At 36.8% G+C, this 21,428-nt stretch overlaps 1 pseudogene; it reads left to right on the forward strand.

The window, feature by feature from the left end:
- Positions 1–3,727: 3,727 nt before the first annotated feature.
- Positions 3,728–5,230, forward strand: LOC101716249 (F-box only protein 22-like; annotated as a pseudogene).
- The last annotated feature ends 16,198 nt before the right edge of the window (positions 5,231–21,428 follow it).

The following is a 21,428-nucleotide window of genomic DNA, read 5'->3' on the forward strand; positions in this document are numbered from 1 at the left end:
CCATCCTAAGTTAGTGCAGGCCCCAACCAGAACTCTGCCCAGACAACAGCCCAGCAGAAGCATCCAGAAGGTCACCTTTTTGAACCAAGAAATTGGCTCAGTGGTGAGCAGCATAAAGAAGGACTCTGAGGCTTGCTGTGAATTGAAACCCACTAGGCAAGCAAAAAGGTGCCTCAACAAAATGCAGCACAGGAGGCTGCATTTGTTGAAACAAGAAGACTTGTAAACGAGGCTCAAAACAATGCTTCCAGATCACCTAAGGCAACTCGAAGTAGCAACAAGATGAACCAATCTGATAGTCAACAAAATGGACTCCCTGAACTGGTAATGAAAGAAGACCTGAAAAAAAAAAAGAAATCAAATAATTTCTCAGATAACAACAGAGATGTCCATAGTAAAAAAACATAATTAATAACTCTAGAGCAGACACAAATAAAAACAATAGAGAAGCTGAGGAATATGATAGAATCCTAGCATAGGAAACAAATGGAATCCATAAAACAGATGCAAACAGATATCCAGGAGATTAAAAAATCTATTGAAAGTTTACAAAGCAGAATGAGCCAATGTGAGGACAATATATCAGATATAGAAGACAGAATTGCAATTAGTGACCAGGAAAAGAAAAATTTTTTAAAAATACTAAGGGACCATGAGAAATCAATCCAGCAGCCTCTAGATAATGCAAAAAAGAATAACGGAAGACTGATCAAAGTTAATGAAGAAACAGAAAAGAGTACAAACTAAAAAAATAACTGTTCACAGAATTAATGGCAGAAAACTTCCCAAGCAGGGGAAAAGAATTTGAAATACAGATAAATGAAGCATATAGGACCCCAACTAGCTATGATAAAAAACTGCACCTAGAGATATAATAGTTACAATTCCAGAAACCCAGAAGAATAAAAAAATAATAGAAGCACTGGGAGAAAGGAACAAATCACATACAAAGGAAAGCCTATCAGAATCACAGCAGACTTCTAAATGCAAACCTTCAAGGCAAGAAGAGCCTGGAGTGAAGTATTTCAAGCCCCAAAAGAAGAAAATCTCCAACCCAGATTGATGTACCCTGCAAACCTATCTTTTGAAATTGATGGAGAATTTGATCCCTGGTACCAAAAAAAAAAAATGGTGGAGAAATAAGATACTCTCATGACAAGGGACACCTGAGGAACTTCATGAATATCAAACCAGCACTCCAAAAAATTGTAAACAACATTCTAGAAAGACAATGATTATCACAACCCCAGAAAGCCCAGCAGAATGAATCCATCAGGCACAACAAGAAATTAAATGCAAAGGGGGAGAATCCAACTAAAAGAAAAAGTCATGACAAGGATAAGTCAATACATATCAGTTCTATCCATCAATGTTAATGGTCTCAATTCACCAATCCAAAGAAATAGACTGGCAGAATAGGTCAAGAAGCAAGATCCAACCATATGCTGCATACAAGAAACACACTTAATTCAAAAAGAAACTCATAGAGTGAAAGTTAAAGGTTGGAAAACAATACTCCATGTGACAGGACCCCCCCAAAAAAGCAGGAGTAGCTATTGACTTTGCAGATCAAATGGATTTCAAACCAATTAATTAAGAGAGACAAAGAAGGGCACTACATCCTTGTAAAGGGAAGAATCCAAGAGAAAGTGATGACAATCATAAATGTATATGCACCAAATATTAGTACATCCAACTATATAAGACAAATACTAATGGAAATAAAAAATCAAATATGCACTAATACAATAGTAGTGGGGAACCTCAACACCCCACTGTCATGAATAGATAGATCAACTAGACAGAAAATAAACAATGAAATACTAGAACTCAATCAAACTCTTGAATAAATGGACTTAACAGATGTTTACAGAGTGTTCCACCCCACCAAGGAAGAGTAAACATTCTTCTTGGCGGCAAATGGTTCTTTCTCCAAAACAGACTACATACTTGCACATAGAACACGTTTAAGTAAGTGTAAAGGAATTGAAGTTATCCCCTGTATATTACCAGACCATAGTGCAATGAAATTGGAGATCAATAGCAAAAAAACAAAACAAAAAACTTGACAATTTCATTAACACATGGAGATTGAACAACACACTTCTGAATAACCAATGGGTCATGGAGGAAATTAAAGAAGAAATCAGACAGTTTCTACAGTTAAATGACAATGCCAATACAACATATCAGAATCTATGGGATACAATGAAAGCAGTCTTACGAGAAAAATTCATAGCAGTGAATGCTCATATTAGGAAAACAGAGTGAGTGCAAATAAACAACCTGAATATGAACCTCAAGCTTCTAGAAAAAGAAGAGCAGGAGAAACTCAAAGCTCATACAAGGAGAAAACTACAAAGATCAGAGCAGAAATCAATGCAATGGAGACTAAGAGAAGGGTACAAAAAAATCAATGAAGCAAAGAGTTGGTTCTTCAAAAGAATAAACAAAATTGACAAACCCTTAGCCAACCATATGAAAAAAAGAAAAGAAAAGACCCAAACTCATGCAATTAGCAATGAAAAGAGTGAAATTACAACAGACCTAGCAGGAATCCAGAGGATCATCAATACATACTTTGAGAACCTATATGCCAATAAGATGGAAAACACAGAAGAAATGGACAGATTTCTTTCTTCTTGGTACCAGCAATCAAACTCAGGACCTTGCGCTTGTGAGGCAGGCAGCAGAACCACTGAGCTAAATCTCCATACCTGGACACATTTCTTTCTTTCTTTCTTTTTTTTTTTTTGTACCAGAGATTGAACTCAGGACCTTGTGCTTGCGAGGCTGGTGGCAGAACCACTGAGCTAAATCCCTGGCCCAGGACAGATTTCTTGATACTTATGAATTACCAAAGTTGAATGAAGAGGACATGAAAATCCTAAACAATGAAGTATCAATCAGTGAAACTGAAAGTTTAATGAAAAACTTACCAACTAAGAAAAGGCCAGATCCTGATGGCTTCACTCTTGAATTATGTGAGACATTTAGAGAAGTATTGCCACTATTGTTTATACTCTTCACTGAAATTAAAAGGGAAGTAAGAGTCCCAAATTCATTCCTGTAATCAAGCATCACCTTGATCCACAAAGCAGAGAAAGACTCATCCAAAAAAGAGAACTATAGGCCAATCCCACCATTGAACATAGATGCAAAAATCCTCAAAAAGATCCCGAGAAACAATGAAGAAGATCATAAAGAAGATCATAAAACCTGAACAACTGGGATTCATCCTAGGGATTCAGGGATGATTCAACATATGTAGATCAATAAATGTAATGTACTATATAATAGAGCCAAGGACAAAAACCATATGATCATCTCAATAGATGCAGAAGAAGCCTTTGACAAAAATCCAACACCCATTCATGATAAAAAACCCTACAGAAAATTGGAATAGACAATCTCTATCTCAACCTGATAAAACTCATGTATGAAAAACCAAAAGTCAATATCATAGTAAATGGCCAAAAACTGAAATCCTTCATGCTAAAATCAGGAACAAAACAAGGATGTCTCCTCACACCACTCCTGTTCAATATTGTTCTGGAAACAGCCACACCAATTAGACAAGAGAAAGAAAGAAAAGGAATAAAGATAGGAAACAAAGAATTTAAATTGTTATTATTTGCATATGACATGATACTTTATATCAAATACCCCACGAACTCCACGAAAAGTCTTCTAGAGTTAACAACCAAATTCAGGCGCCTGCGGCTTCATGGCCTCTGGACCTCCGGCCACAGTGGCATTGAGCATGGAGCTTGCCGGCGGCTTAGACCTCCCGGGCGCCTTTGTGCTGAGCAACCTGGCAGAGGTGGTGGAGGGCGTGCTTGCTTTCCTGCCAGCCAAGGTGCTCTTGTACACTGCCGGGTGAGGCTCGGGGGCACCTGACTCTGGGAGTCTGGGCGGGGACCTCGGGACAGGGTGGCCAGGTCCCCCATCTACGCGCTCAGGCTTCAGCTGTACTGAGGTCCCCCCCCCCTCAGTTCAGAGCCTCCCTCTCCGGTGGGGTGTGGGGGTGTGTGTGGGAGGGTGGGGACCGGGACCTGGGGTGACCTGCCGCTGACCGCGCCCCGCTTCTCCGAAGCGTGAGCCGGCTCTGGAGTGCGTGCGCGGCTTCTCGTGCTGTGGGCCCAACGCTCGTGGCCTAGGTATCCACGGGCCAGGCCTAGGCCGCCCCCGACGGGCATCGACTGCTGCGCGCTGTCACCGAGGAGCTGGAGAATGTTCCCATCTTACCAAGGACGGTTCTGTATATGGCAGATTCAGAAACGTTTGTCAGGAGCAGAGTGGGGACCATGTGAAATCAAGGAAAATCATGAGAGTGGAAACAGCAGTTGCCCTTAGAAGCTGTTCCGGAAACAGTGCCAAGTCCTCGGGATTGTGACCCCAGGAATTGTAGTGACTCCAATGGGATCAGGTAGCAATCAACCTAGGTAAATAGAAATTGGAGAATTTGGTTTTGCTCTGTTATTTCCTCAAATTGAAGGAATAAAAATACTGCCCTTTCATTTTATTAAGCAACCAAGGAAGTTAACACTGGAAAAACATCAGCTTACTGAAGTGGGTTTTCTAGATAACCCAGAGCTGCGTGTAGTCCTTGTGTTTGGCTATAACTGCTGTAAGGTGGGAGCCAGCAGTTACTTGCAGTGTGTGGTCAGCACTTTCAGCGACATGAACATCATCTTGGCTGGAGGCCAGGTGGACAGTCTGTTGTCATTGACCTCTGAGAAGACTCCTCTAGATATCAATTCCACCGGTGTGGTTGGACTGTCGAATCCAGAGTGCCACAGTGCTCCTTAATGAGGATGTCAATGATGAGAAGACTGCAGAGGCAGCCATGCAGCTCCTCAAGGCAGCCAGCATCCCAGAGCAGGACACCATCAGCTTCATGTTCACGTGTGTTGGCCGGGACTTCCACTACTACTGAGCCAAAGTCAATGTTGAGGCTGATGCATTTAGAAAGTTTTTTCCTAGTGTGCCTTTATTCGGCTTCTTTGGAAATGGAGAAATTGGATGTGACCAGATAGTCACAGGGAACTTTATACTGAGGAAGTGTAATGAGGTAAAGGATGAGGATCTGTTCCACAGCTATACAACAATAATGGCCCTCATTCACCTGGGGTCATCTAAGTAAAGCAGCTGGCACACCATATAACTTTGGGTTCTGGCTTTTCCAGAAAATGGAACCTTGGGATATGTGTATTTGAAAGAAAAATAACTTCAGCTGTATCTATTTTCTTCAGTTTTGAATGACACACTGAGGTCACACTGAGGTAATTTTTAACATATAACATGAAGCATAACTTTGTACACAACATAGCACACCAAGAATCCTGCCTCAGGAACAAGCAAATCTTTGTGGTTATGTTGCACCAGATTATGTAGCTGATGTAAAGTGACTTTAAATGGTAGCAGCTGGAGAATTAGACTTTCCACATCTACCTCTTTATATTGGTAGGTGACCTGTTAGCAAAATCATGAAGACGTTTTTCCCCCTTTAGTAAAGGAGGAAAAGCCATAGATGGCTGAAAGATTTTTGTCTGCTGTATTTCAATTTCACCAGTTTTTTTCAGAAATTGTAACAATATTACTGACTTATTTGATACAAATTAAAGAAATATTTTTGTTTTGGTGCTCAGATAAACTGCCAAGACTAGATTTTAGAAGTAAAGTATTTTCATTTTTTTCTCTCATTATAGAAAAGTTTTTCCTATAGCTCTATATAACTAATTGGAAAACCAAAAAATTACATTACCTTATTTTGGCTTATGCCAATAAAATATACATTGGAATTCATTCAAATGGTATTTTGTGTCTCATTGCTTTTGGTAAGTACATGAAGGATGTGAACTCAATTTGTAGATGAAACTTGGAATGGTAGGTAACTGTCAGCTATGCAATCCTGTCACACTCTGTAAAATGATTTTCAAGTTTGAATATCTGTTTACACAAATATTTAGATGAGAGGTGTGTAGAGAGAACCAGTTTTCCTCAGTATCCAGTCTTAACATTTTCACATGGTGATACAACTGATTTTTAGTTAGGCACGTGTCTCCCAGGACAAAGACCACGTTTCTCAGTGCCCCTTACACATGGCATGACCATTTTTTCCCTGCTCTCCATATTGTTGCTTGGTGTGTCAATCTGGCTGTACACAGTTTGGATGCTGCAGAGGCAGGTGAAAAGCAGGACCCATGTCCCTGCACATCTGTGGGAGCCCCTCCATGGTGGCCCTGTCTTGTCTGCTTCAGCCACCTTTTTCTTTCAGGTTGTTGTTGCAGAATGTACTTAGATGGTTGTGTAAATGATGTTTGGCACTCTTGAAATAGTCAGGTTTGTTCACAGAACAGTAGAAATCTTGGAAGTTAAGTTAGAGCAAATGTATTAATATTATTTGATTTTCTTTTTTTTTTTTTGGTCCTTGTGCTTGTGAAGCAGGCAGTAGAACGACTGAGCTAAATCCCTGGCACTGTTTTTATAGTTTTTAAATCACTTTTCTCCCAACTTTTTCTTTTTTTTTTTTTTTGTTTGTTTGTTTTGAGATAGGGTCTCACTTTGTAGCCCAGGCTGTCCTCAAATTCTCTGTGATCCTCCTGCCTCAGCCTCCAGAAAGCTGAGATTACAGGTGTGGTGCCATCATACCTGGCTCTCCTAGTTTTTACCTTAACAGAGTTTTCTCTTGTTCTACATACATATACATATACAAAGTTTCTTTTTATTTTATTTTTTTTAACAAGTGTTAGTGCCTGAAGAAAATTCAGAGGTTAATTTGACTGTGAAGACTTTTCATCTGTATCTCTTTAGGTATTTGTTTCACTATTAACTTTTCTTTTTTTTTTTGTATTAAATTCTTTTATGGGTACATTGTAGGTATGCAGCACAATTACATTTCTCATTGGGAATTGTACCTTTATATAATGCATCTTGGTTCTTATTTTTTCCCCAATCCTAGCCCTCCCTTCATGCCCTCCACCCTTCCCTATTTACAAAGACTTTATTTCCATTTTTTCCATTTCTCATCATTTTTTCCTTTCCCTTCTTTCCTTTCCCCTGCCCCTCCCACTACCCCTACCCCTTTGGACCTTTTCTTCCTATTTTACATTATCAATTATTCATTCCAATCATTGGTACATTTTAGGTATACAATATAATGACATTCATCATTGGAAATTTGCACCTTTACATAGTCACTCTTGGTTCTTATTTTTCACCTTTGCCCAGCCCTCCCTTCAACCCCTCCAGTCCTACCTATTTACAAAGATTTTGTTCCTATTTTTCCATTTTCTCATATTAATCCCATTCCCTTCTATCCTTTCTCCTAGCCCTCCCACTTCCTTCCCCTTTGCCCCTTTTCTTCCTATTTCACATGACCTATTATACATTTAGTCCTTATTTACACTTTCAGTTTCTCACACCAGAGAAACTATTCGGTATTTACACATGTGTGTCCCATTTCTTTCACTTAAGAGTATTGCCTCAATGTGCATCCACTTAGCTATAAATGTCTCCAATTTCTCAATTTTTATGGCTGAGTAGTACTCCATTTTATAAAAAAAAAAACATTTTCTTTATCCAGTCTCCAGTTGATGGGCATTTGGGCTGTTTCCAAGTTTTAGCTATCACAAACTGTGCTGCTATGAACATGGGTGCACATATATCACTGTGGTATGATTCTTTTAATTCTTTGGGGAAGATCCCCAGCAGTGGAATAGAGGGGTCAAATGGGACTTTCAGTCCTAGTTCTTTGAGGTATCTCCATACTGATTTCCACAGTGGTTGCACCAGTCTACACTCCCACCAGCAGTGGAGCAGGGTTCCTCTTCCCCACAGCCCCGCCAGCATTTGTTATTGGTTGATTTCATGATAGCAGCCATTCTTTCTGGAGTGAAGTGGAATCTCAGCATTGTTTTCATCTGCATCTCTCGAATGACTAGTGATGTTGAACATTTTTTCATGTATTTCTTTGCTATTTCTACTTCTTTGTCTGAGAAATGTCTGTTCATTTCAGATGCCCATTTTTGGATTGGGTCTTTAAATTTGGGAGGTCTGATCTTTTTCAGTTCTTTATAGATTCGAGATAGCAGACCTTTGTCTGAGGAAGAGCAGGTGAAGAATTTTTCCCACATTGTGGGTTGTCTCTTCACACTGCTGGTGGTTTCTCTTGCTGTGCAGAAGCTTTTTAATAGAAGAGATCCCATTTGTTGATTGTTTGTGCTAGTTCATGGGCAACTGAGGTTTTGTTCATAAAATCTTTTCCTACACCGATGTCTTCAAGGGTTCTACCTAACCTCTGTTCCAACTGGTTCAGAGTTTCTATTTTAATATTTAGATCTTTATTCCATTTTGATTTTAGTTTAGTGCATGGTGAGAGATATAGGTCTAATTTTAATCTTGGCAAGTTGAAGCCCAATTTTTACAGCACCGTTTATTAAAGAGGCTATCTTTCCTCCAGTGAGGGTGTTCAGTTCCTTTGTCGAAGATAAGATGGCTGAGTGTGTCTGGGGTTGTTTCTGCATCTTCTAATCTGTTCCACTGGTCCTCAAGCCTGTTTCTTTGCCAGTATCATGCTGTTTTTATTACAGTAGCTTTGTAGTAGAGTTGCAGGTTGGGGATTGTGATACCCCCTGCCATGTCTCTGTTACCTAGAATTGCTTTTGCTATTCTGGGTCTCTTCTTGCTCCAAATGAATTTTTGGATTGTTTTCTCGAGGTCTATGAAGTATGCTGCTGGGATCTCAATTGGAATTGCATTAAATCTATATAGCAGTTTTGGAAGTATGGCCATTTTCACTATATTAATCCTTCCTACCCAGGATCACGGGATGTCTGTCCATTTTTTGATATCATCTTCAATCTCTCTTTTCAGAGTGCCATAGTTTTCAGAGAAGAGGTCTTTGATTTCTTTTGTTAGGATGATTCCTAGGTATTTCAGTTTTTTGGATGCTATTGTGGAAGGAATTATTTGTCCTATTTCTCTCTCAGTGAGTCTGTCATTGGTGTAGAGGAAAGCTATTGAGTTTTGTGTGTTGACCTTGTAACCAGCTACTTGACTGAATTTGGTTATTAAGTCTAGAAGACTTCTGGTGGAGTTCTTGGGGTCTTCTATATAGAGTATCATGTCATCTGCAAATAATGACAATTTGACTTCTTCATTACCTATCTTTATTCCTTTTATTTCTTTCTCTTTTCTAATTGCCATGGCTAATGTTTCCAGAACTATATTGAACAAGAGTGGTGATAGTGGACATCCTTGTCTTGTTCCTGATTTTAGTGTGAAGGATTTCAGTTTTTGACCATTTAGTATGATATTGGCTGTTGGTTTTTCATAGATGGCTTCTATCAGTTTGAGGTAGAGACCATCTATTCCAATTTTTTGTAGGGTTTTTATCATAAATGCATGTTGGATTTTGTCAAATGCTTTTTCTGCATCTATGGAGATAATCATATGGTTTTTGTCCTTGATTCTATTGCTATAGTGTATTACATTAATTGATTTTCATATATTGAACCATCCCTGCATCCCTGGGATGAATCCCACTTGATCAGGGTGTATGATCTTCTTGATGATCTTCTGCATTCTGTTCACCACTATCTTATTAAGGACTTTTGCATTTATGTTCATTAGTGAGATTGACCAATAGTTCTCTTTATCAGTTGGGTCTTTCTCTGCTTTGGGGATCAAGGTGATGCTTGCTTCCAGGAATGAATTTGGGAGTATTGCTTCCCTTTCAAATTCATTGAAGAGTTTAAACAGTAGTGGCAGCAGTTCCTCTCTAAATGTCTTGTAGAATTCAGCAGTGAAGCCATCAGGACCCAGGCTTTTCTTCGTTGATAAGTTTTTAATTACATTTTCCATTTCATTGGTTGATATTGGGTTGTTCAGAATTTTTAGGTCTTCTTCGTTCAACTTTGGTAATTCATATGTATGTAGGAATCTGTCCATTTCTTCTGTGTTGTCCATCTTATTGGCGTAGAGGTTCTGGAAGTAGGTATTGATGATCCTCTGGATTTCTCCTGGGTCTGTTGTAATTTCACCCTTTTCATTCCTAATTGCATGGATTTGGGACTTTTCTTTTCTTTTTCTGACAAGGTTGGCTAAAGGTTGTCAATTTTGTTGATTCTTTCGAAGAACCAGCTCTTGGCTTCATTGATTTTTTTGTATCGTTCTCTTAGTCTCCATTGCATTGATTTCTCCTCTGATCTTTATAATTTCCTCCCTTGTATGAGCTTTGGGGTTGTCCTGCTCTTCTTTTTCTAGAAGCTTGAGTTGCAGCATCAGGTTGTTTAATTGGGCTCATTCTGTTTTCCTAATATGTGTATTCACTGCTATGAATTTCCCTCATAAGACTGCTTTCATTGTGTCTCACAGATTCTGATATGTTGTATTGTAATTGTCATTTAATTGAAGGAACTGTCTGATTTCTTCTTTAATTTCCTCTGTGACCCATTGGTTATTCAGAAGTGTGTTGTTCAATTTCCACTTGTTTATGAAATTTTTTGAGTTTCTTTTGCTATGGATCTCCAATTTCATCACACTATGGTCTGATAATATACAGGGGATAACTTCAATTCCTTTGCACTTACTTAAACATGTTCTATGTGGGAATATGTGGTCTATTTTGGAGAATGAGCCATGTGCAGCTGAGAAGAATGTGTATTCTGATTTTGTGGGGCGGAAGACTCTGTAAACATCTGTTAAGTTCATTTGTTCAAGAGTTCCATTGAGTTCTAGTATTTCCTTACTTATTTTTAATCTACTTGATCTATCTATTTGTGACAGTGGGGTGTTGAGGTCCCCCACTACAATTGTATTAGTGCATATGTGACTTTTCATATCTGTTAGTATTTGTTTTATATAGTTGGGTGCACTAGTGTTTGGTGCATAGATATTTATGATTGTCATCTCTTCCTCTTGGATTCTTCCCTTTACAAGGATGTAGTGTCCTTCTTTGTCTCTCTTAATCAGTGTTGGTTTGAAATCTACTTAATCTGCCAAGAGGATAGCTACTCCTGCTTTTTTTCGGGTTTCTGTCACATGCAGTATTGTTTTCCACCCTTTAACTTTCAGTCTATGAGTTTCCTTTTGAATTTAGTGTGTTTCTTTAATGGAGCATATTGTTGGATTTTGCTTGTTGACCCATTCTGCCAGTCTATTTCTTTTGATTGGTGAATTGAGACCATTAACGTTGATGGTTATAACTGAAATGTATTGACTTGTCATTGCCATGACTTTTTCTTTTTGTTGGGTACTCCCCCTTTCCATTTAATTTCTTGTCATGCCAGATGGGTTCATTCTGCTTTGCTTCCTGGGGTTGTGATCCTCAATGTCTGTTCCCAGGCTATTGTGTAAAATTCTTTGGAGTGCTGGTTTGGTATTCACGAAGTTCCTAAGGTTCTCTTTGTCATGAAAGTATCTTATTTCTCCATCAATTTTGAAAAATAGTTTTGCAGGGTACATCAGTCTGGGTTGCAAGTTGTTTTCTTTTAGGGCTTGGAATATGTCACTCCAAGCTCTTCTTGCCTTGATAGTTTGTGTTGAGAAGTCTGCTGTGATTCTGATGGGCTTTCCTTTGTATGTGATTTGTTTCTTTTCTCTGACTGCTTGGAGAACTTTGTTCTTCTGTTGAGTTTCTGGAATTTTAACAATTATATGCCTATGTGTAGGTTTTTTTTGATCAAGGCTATTTGGAGTTCTATATGCCTCACTTATCTGTATGTCAAGCTCTTTTCCCCTGCTTGGGAAGTTTTCTGCCATTATTTCTGTGAAGAGATTTTTTTATGTCATCTGCACTCTCTCCTGTTTCTTCATTGAGCCCAATCAGTCTTATGTTATTCTTTTTTGCATCATCTAGCAGCTGCTGGATTGATCTCTCATGTTCCCTTATACTTTTGAAGCAATTTTTCTTTTCCTGGTCACTAATTGCAATCTTATCTTCTATATCTGAAATTCTGTCCTCACATTGGCTCATTCTGCTGTGTAGACCTTTCAATGGAGTTTTTCATGTCCTGGAAATCTATTTGCATCTGTTTTATGGATTCCATTTGTTTCTTATGTTGGGATTCCATCATGTTCCTGAGCTCCTCTCTAGATTTATTAATCATGTTTTGCACTAGGGGCACAATTTCTCCTATTATCTGAGAAATTATTTCTGATTTCATTTTTTCCATATCCCCTTTTGTTGCCAGTTCAGTGGGTCCAGGTGGTTGAGTATCAGAGTGTTCCATCTCATTTCCCTTTGGGGTTGCTGTAGGTGATCTGGAAGTCTGGTTTTGAGACTTATTTATGTGTTTTCTCATTTTGACTGGGGCGGGGGGCTCTTAGCACCTGCACAGATTACCTCCTCTGAGCTGGGTGAGGTGGGACAGGGGCCGGGAGCAGCAGTAGGGATGGTGACCCAAAAGCCCTTTCTTGTGGGCTGGGAACAGCCAGAGGGATGGTGACTGGGAAACCCTTTCCTCTGGACCAGGAGCAATGGGATGGTGGCTCAGAAGCCCCTCCCTCTTGGCCGGGAGTGGTGGGAGGGATGGTGGCCTGGAAGATCCTTCCTCTGGGTCAGGAGCAGCAGGACAGAATGTGGCCCAAAAGCCCTTTCCTCTGGGATGGGAGTAGTGGGAGTGATGGTGACCGGGAAGCCCCTTCCTCTGGACCAGGAGCAGTGGGACAACAGCTCAGAAGCCCCTACCTCTGGGCCAGGAACAGTGGGACTCAATACCTTGGTCTGGTGGTCTGGTGTCCTCTGCGTCTTTGTAGTGTTGAATCAGGTGGCTGCCTGTCTGCAGCGGTGTGATTCAGTGTGTTCTGTGCGACTCAGGACCTCGGTAGGGCATTGGCAGACCTGCCTGTCTGCAGCGGGGTGATTAAGCATGTGTTCCGCACACCTGGGGACCTCAGTAGGGTGTGGGCAGACCTGCCTGTCTGCAGCGAGGTGATTCGGCCTTCTCCTTTTCACAACATGAATGATGGCACCCTTGATTGTGACAGTGGACACTTGGTTTCCTGACTCAGTTTTCTGAGGTGGTGGATTTGAAATGCATGTTCATTAACTGGACAAGACGATGATCCAAAGTTGGCTTGTCTTAGTTCAAGTTCTCCATCTACACAAGTCACTATTAACTTTTCTATTTGACATCAGTATCCATTGTCAGTTAGTGGATTAAAATTCCAGTCCTTGAGTATGCTTATATAGCACATAAGGCAAATACTTTGTAAATTTATCTTCATCCGTTATACTAACCAAAGTTGGTTAAATAATAGAGGAAAAAGGATTTCAAAAACTATAAACAACAGGCATGAGATTAGGTTGTTTTTGAAATATTCATAAAATGTTTCCTTCTCAAAAGAGTGTCTAACTTCCCACAATATTTGATGTTTTTTTGGGTTCCTTTTAGGTGAGGCTTTAGGTCTTGTTATTTATAGACAACAAAATCATTACTACAAAGTAGAAAGGGGAGGAGTTGGCCCAGTAGAACCCACTGTAATACTGATAAGTCAAACCTTCCTGCATTGAAAGGGACATTAAGGTTATATGGAAGGAATTTTAATCAAAGTTAAAGCTGTGTAATTGATAAAATATTTTATATTATATTTAGTATACTATTTTATAGTATATTTTACACTATTTATTTAAAAGCAAATATTAGAGGATTAATTATGGTTACAGTGCAAATTAAATTCCTAGACATAGCAACCCCTGTAGAAAACAATCATTTGAAAAATCAGGATGAGGACAAAAAGAGGTTGTCCATGTCTTCACGTCCTGAGCTGTCCTGCTCTCGAGCAGATGACACAGAGATTTAATCATTAAAAAATACTGATTCTGTTTTCAAAGTGAAATCATTTCTGAGACTATAGTTTGCTTTATAACTTTTATCCAAGTAGAATAAACTTTACTAGCCAAGTAGAAATCTGAGGACAAGTGATGGTAGATGTTGGAATTAGAAGACGTAACTGGAAATTACAGAGAATATTTACATTTTAAAAAACATTTATTAAAGTAAAAGACATAACCATTAAAAAATAACCAAATTCAGTAGAGTAGGTAGATACAATTTCAATACACAAAATTCAATAGCTTTTCTGTAAATGAACAAGAGACTCACTGAGAGAGCAACTGGTGAAACAACTCCTTTCACAATAGCATCCAGAAAATGAAATACCTAAGAATCAACCTACTGAAAGAAATCAATGTGCTCAACTCTGAAAACTATAGCACTCTAAAAAGAGATTGAAGAGGATGTCAGAAAATGGAAAGACATCCCTTGTTCCTGTGTAGGAAAAACCAATATAGTGAAAATGGTCACACTTCCAAAACTGCTATATAGTTTCAATGCAATCCCAATTAAAATTCCAACAGAAACTTCACAGACCTGGAGAAAATAATCCAAAAAATCATTTGGAATAAGAAGAGACCTAGAATAGCAAAAGCAATTCTAGGCAAAAAAAAACAAAGTAAGTGGTATCACAAACCCCAATTTGAAACTATACTACAAAGCTACTGTGATAAAAACAGCATGCTACTGGCAAAGAAACAGACATGAAGATCAGCAGAACAGATTAGAGGATGTAGAAACAACTCCAGACACACTTAGCCACCTCATCTTCGACAACAGAGCTAAACACCCTCACTGGAGGAAAGATAGCCTCTTTAATAAATGGTGCTGGAAAAACTGGGTTTCAACTTGCTAAAGATTAAAACTAGACCTATATCTCTGACCATGCACTAAAGTAAAATCAAAATGGATTAAAGATCTAAATATTAAAACAGAAACACTAAACTGCCTGGAAGAGAGGTGAGGTAGAACTCTTGAAGACATTGCTGTAGGAAAATATTAAATGAAGAAAAACATAGTCACATGTGAACTATAAAAAAAATCAACACGTTGGATCTCTTCTTATTAAAAAGCTTCTGCATAGCAAGAGAAACCACCAAGACAGTGAAGAGATATCCCACAATGTGTTAAAATATTTTAGAGCTTTTCCTCAAAGTTCTACTATCTAGAATATATAAAGAACTTAAAAATGTCACACCTCCCAAATTTAAAGATCCATTCCTAAAATGGACATCTGAAATGAACAGACATTTCTCAAACAAAGAAATAGAAATAGCAAATAAACATATGAAAAAAATGTTCAACATCACTGGTCATTCGAGAGATGCAAAGGAAAACAGCACTAAGATTACACCTCACCCCAGAGAGAATGTCTGCTATCAAGAAATCAATGAATAACAAATGCTGATAGGGCTGTGTGGATAAAGGAATCCTTCTGCTCTCTTGCTGGGAGCATAGACTGGTGCAACCACTGTGGTAATCAGTATAGAGATGCCTCAAATATCTAGGATTAGAGGTCCCATTTGATCCAGCTATTCTCCTGCTGGGTATCTTTGCAAAAGAAATGAAAGCATCATACCACAGTGATATAATCACACTCATTTTTATAGCAGCACAGTTTATAATAGCTAAAACTTGGAAACACCCAAAATGCCCAACAACGGGAGACTGGATAAAGAAAATGTGTTTTTTTAAGTAAAATGGAGTATACTCAGCCATAAAGAATGAGAAACTAGAGACAATTATAGCTACATGGATGCATATTGAAGCCATAATTATAAGTGAAATAAACTGTCAGGAGCAATGCTACATAATTTTAGGGAAAAATCCTAATTCTCCTCCCTACAGGCCAGCTATGTCATTTGGAGACATAGTTCCATTTTGGCCCCCGGTCACAACAGAGACCTCAATGATCCGGTGATGCTGTGATGCTCCAGGACAAGATTACACCATCTGAAGACATCCTGGAAGGAACAAAATCTTCATCTACTCAGTTCCATATTGTTCTTGGATTGTTACACCTTTTTTATCCCAATTACTGAACTTTCCATCCTGAGTCATTTGTTACATTTGTTTCTCCTGATGTACTGAATAAAAGGTGCATCAAGCTCCGGGGCTTTCTTCTTTGCCGCCCAGAGCAACACTGATGAGACCAAAGCTCAGCTTCTTCTCAAAGTCTCCTTTTTCTACCTTTCTTGTATAATAAGTTAATTCACTTTGTGCTTCCATGGCTCACAGGAGACTAGGACTCACTGCAGAGGTTCTAGTAACGTCCCCTTTCCCTGTTCCCTACAATAAATTGGTGACACATGTGCAAATACAAAAATGTTTCACTGGTGTGTGAACCTGAAAGTGTAAATGAGGATCAAAATGTGTAATAATGTGAAGTAGGAAGAAAATGTCCAAAGGGGAAGGGGAATTGGGAGGGGTGGGGAAAGGAAAGAAGGGAAAGGAATAAATATGAGAAAAGGAAAAAATGGTAACAAAGTCTTTGTAAATAGGAACAGGTGGAGGGTTTGAAAGGAGGGCAGGGGATTGGGGAAAAAATAAGAACCAAGATATATTATGTAAAGTTACATACTCCCAATAATGAATGTCAATATATTGTATACCTAAAATGTACAAATAAAATTAATGAAAAAAGAATATGTATATTATAAAAAGAGAAAGAAATAACAATTGATTTTACAAGGTTTTTTTCTGTTTTCTGCCTTTTTATGGTCTCATATGGTTGATCCATATGAAATCATTGATATTTAAATGTTTTCACCTATGCAGATGGTGATGTCATAAATTTAAACTAAGAGATAAATAGACAAATACACAGATAGTTTCAAATACATTGAATAGAATGCAATGAGAAAAGAGCAAATAAAATTTAGAAAAGTGTTTTGGACATTTACCAACTAAAAAAATTTCTGACAGAATATTAGAAAAAATTGAACAAGCATTGCATAATGATGATAAAAGAGGAAAACTTGAAAAACTTGAGAGCAGATATATCATACCAATTACTAATCTAGGACTTGCCATCTAGCGTGTCAGTGTCTGATTAATAGAAAAGACAGGAGAAAGTGCTACTAAACTATAGAAGAAAATGTCATCTCAAGATGCATTTACTTAGATTGAAAAAGCCCACTGAAACAGATCGCATTTTGTGATAAAAGTCTCATACTTACAAATATGATTGCAAAATTTCAGAACACCAACTTCAAGTTGAAGATGTGAAAAATAAGTTTTCAATGTGAAAAAAAGTGTTATTCAACAAGGAATGAGTGGCAATGATGGTATCAGTGTCTTTCAAGCAATAAAACAGTAAAATGACATATTTGTTTTTGTGAGGGAAGAAAGATTGTCATTATGAAAAAAAATGAAATTATTCTCAGGCATACAAATATTCAGCAAGTTTTGCACAAGCTATAATGAGGGACAATTAACAAATAGGAATTTATTGTCTGAAAATGTTTCCTTTTACTATAAGCTGCTCAGATATTTGAAAACAATATGGAATTAGCATTTTGATGAGATTAATGCAGACTAATGTTCATGTTCAGAAGATTTGCACTGTATCTATTTACTTAGGGTAGAATTTTTAATTTTTCTCAGGGTTCCATTCCCTGAATAGTTCTATGTAATCATTTGCCACAAGAAACTTTCTGCATGGTTTTTGGAAGGTGCTTTGTCATAGCAACCATGTTTCTTTTGTTCCTCTCTATATAAAATCATGCCATCTTTCAAATAGATGTAGTGACACCATCTAGTGCTCGGCTTTTCTTTGTGGAAAGTTTTTTATTGTTACCTGAATATCTTACATATTTATTCAAACTTTATATTTCTTTTCTAACTAATTCAGTAATTTTTCTGTTTCTAAATATTTGTTCATTTCATTGAGATTACTTAATTTCTGGTATAAATAAGAAATCTTTCTTGATGCAATTAGAAAAATATTGATAAAGTTTTACAAACTTTCATGATAAAGTTTTTCTCATTATACCATTTGCTATTTATTATACTATATAATATTCTCGTTATACTAATTTTATTTATTTTTGCACTTACAGGTTGCTAGTAGCTTTTTTCTCTCAATTTTCCACACCATTTTTCCCCTTTAGTGAGAGATTTCTTTTTCACATAACTGAGTATTCTGGATGCAGAGCTTTATGAAAGGTGTAGATTTCTCATTTCACACTGTGACATTTACGCAAGAGAAAACTCAATGTGGATAATCTCTGTGGTATCACAGCTATGGCTGAACTTTCAGAACAAATGAAGAATTGCACCAGAATAAGAATTATCTCTTTGCTTAATATGGATACAGCTAACTAAATGTGAACTACTTTCATAACACTAAAAATGTAGCTACTTTTCTTGGATTTAAATGGCTTATATAACACATACTGAAGCTGTTAATATGTGCAAAAGTTTTTTTTTTTTTTTCTAGTTTGACTCTAGTATTGACTAGAATTTCTCCAACTATGGTTCAGGGATTGGCAAATTACTTTCCCAGGCAAAAGTAGACTACTGCTTTTATATTTATTTTTTACTTTTGGAAACAATATTTTATTGAAATGCAGCCTACATTATTTGTTTATGTATTATCTATTACCACTTTTGTGTTACACTGGTAGAACTTAGTATTTGCAACAGAAACTTTATGGTTGGCAAAACAAAATATTTACTCTTTCACCCCTTTAAAGTAGTTTGCTGATGCTTGATCTAGTTTGTTATTCTTTACTGGTTATTCCATGCCAAAGTCATAGAACTTTATAAAAAAGACAGAAGATTCATGTTTGCTTCCACATATCCTACCAGGTAGCGAAAACAAATCTCTAAGGAACCAAAGCAAGGATGGGGACATTTCACAAGAGGAGCCACTTTGAAAAATATTGCTGAGCGTAATCTCTCTCCCCCAATGTATCATTGTTGCATTTATGCAAAATTTTGAGTAAGTTGTACACCACCAATTTGGTAACCAAATCTTCTTTCAGGTTTCACATTTATTCATATAGTCCACCCTACAATTAAGTGTCAGCCCTAAGTCAGTTGAGTAGTCTTCTGAAGTACTAATTGATGGCCGTTTTAATTGAGAATAAATTCTATTAGTTCAAATGATTAAAGGAAAACTCTCCAATAGTATTGCAACATGAGTATGATTGCTGATGTAGATTAAAAAATAAATACCCTTATTTTCAAATTCTCATTTTGATGATTTGAGCAGGAGAGCTCAGCATGGTTGTTAGTGCGATGTGATGGATAATTTATAAAAGCAATATTTATTCATTTCTTGTAAAATATGTTCATTACTGAGCCAAAGAAATGCACACATGCCTATATATATATATATATATATATATATATACAGTATGTGTGTATGTATATATATATATTCAATAAATTGAACACTATGAACTAACAATGGCTTCATTTCTAAATAGAGTATAGCTACCTAAATACTGAAGTTGTGTGTTTATATAATGATGCAATTAATTTATCTTCTTTAAGCTTCAATGGCCTCATCTATGAAATACAGATATTAAGGCAAGGTCTGTCCATCACATAGTGCTGTTCAAGAATAAAAATCTGTGTGTCAAAATACACACAAATACAAGATATTAAATTGATGCTATACATTCATATGCATATTTATATTATATTTATAGAAATGAAGATAGTGTTACTGCCTACCTCCTTAGGTTTTTCAGAGTAAGCAAATGTATTACTAAAGTCGTAAGCAAAAATGACTGAAAGTAGTACACAATCAATAATTCTTAATTGTTAGTATTAATTTATTTAAAGATTATTGGGATTCATTTAATGATGTCAAGATTTATTATTTTACTCTTTATTTGAAAAATGTGTCATTAACTTATTCTGTTTCTTAAAGCTTGAGTTATCTTATCCTTAATAAAAATATACTACTACATCCCTCAAATATTAATGACAGCCTTTCATGGAGACAAAATGTAATATAATCTATCTCATCACATACTGTTATTTCAAACTAAATCTGAATTTTATATAGAAAATTCCAGAATTATATCCCATAATTATTGCAGTTAAATTTTTCATAACTCTGCTGAGTCATACTGTGACATCCACAGATTGAACTAAAGTATTTTACCTTAGTATGTTTTGCCAACTCATTTTTCTTTTCAAGGTGCTAGACTTTCCCAAGAATTTGTATTCAGATAATTGTAATTTTCAGCTGACCATTGATTTACCAATTTTTACATATTTCATATAATGTTAAAATAATTTAGATGCATTTCCAAGTCAATTACTGGGTATGCTTATTTATTTATTAATTTATTTATAAAAACTTTATTTCAAAGTAATACAAGTAGATACTAATAAAGAAAAAATGACTTTAAATCTTAAAATATTTATTACAGTAAAATATATATTGCTATTAATCTCCTTGAGAATACTCCTCCTTTCATTAAACACACTTATTCCATCATTCTTTTATCCCACTAATTTTATTGGTACATTCTCTGGTGTGTGAAAGAAAATATTTTTTAGAAAGTCTTCTATGAAAAAATAAAGCAAAATTTCGTAACAAATTAAAGAATAACATTAGTTAATACACTGTGTACCATAATCTTGAAAGAATGACCAAATAAAATGTTAGAGTAGAAATCGTAGAAAGAAAAAGACTCTTACAAAAAACAAACAAATAGATAATAGCACAAAACATTCTTTTTAATGAACTAAGATTGCCTAGCAGTGAAAATAAAACAAATTAGCATATATATTGAAATGTTTCTGAAACCATGGAATATATAATTTAGGGAATTATTAGAACTTCCTCCTACTTTCTATTTCTCTATCTTCTTTTTTTCATGTTTTCTTTGACATTTAATAGAAACTATGAAAAAAAAGAAACTATGTTCAATAAATTCTTACTATATTTCACATAAGATAGCCACCATAGAAATTTACAGAGATTAGAAGGAAGATAGACAATTAAGTAGGGCCTAGTCCTGTAGGGTATTTTCTCAGAGCATGAAAGTTAGAGCTCAGTTGGGAAAAGGATTCAGATTACCAGATTAAGTGGATGTGAAAAAAAGGCTAAGATTCAGGCCTTTGGTTAGATGCTCAGACACTGGGGCCACCAATATTTCAAAAGTGGCATTCTTAAACACAGCCCCCATCTAGTCTTCTATGTGCATTCTTGTCCATGACTTAGGAAATGGCATTCCAAAGATGTCTTTCCCATTAGGTAAAGACTCAAACATCCATTTAACCCCAGACATAGGGATGACCTATCCTCCTTGGCCTGAATAGGTAGACACAACTTTTGGACACTACTGACCCAATCTACCCAATTTTAATTCTTATTTCCACTTTCAGTTTCTCACACCAGAGAAATAATGAGGGACTGAAATATGTGTGTCCAATTTATTTCACTTAAGAGTACGGTGTCCTGAAGAAAACAATCCAAAAATTCATTTGGAACAAGAAGAGACCTAGAATAGCAAGCAAATCTAGGCAATAAAGACAAGGTAGGGGGTATCACAATCCCCAATTTAAAAGTATACTACAAAACTACTGTGATAAAAACAGCATGCTACTGGCAAAGAAGCA

Source organism: Heterocephalus glaber, unplaced genomic scaffold, assembly GCF_053883595.1.
Source record: "Heterocephalus glaber isolate CG9 unplaced genomic scaffold, H.glaber_assembly_v1.0 deba00001613, whole genome shotgun sequence".
Classification (NCBI taxonomy): Eukaryota; Metazoa; Chordata; class Mammalia; order Rodentia; family Bathyergidae; genus Heterocephalus; species Heterocephalus glaber.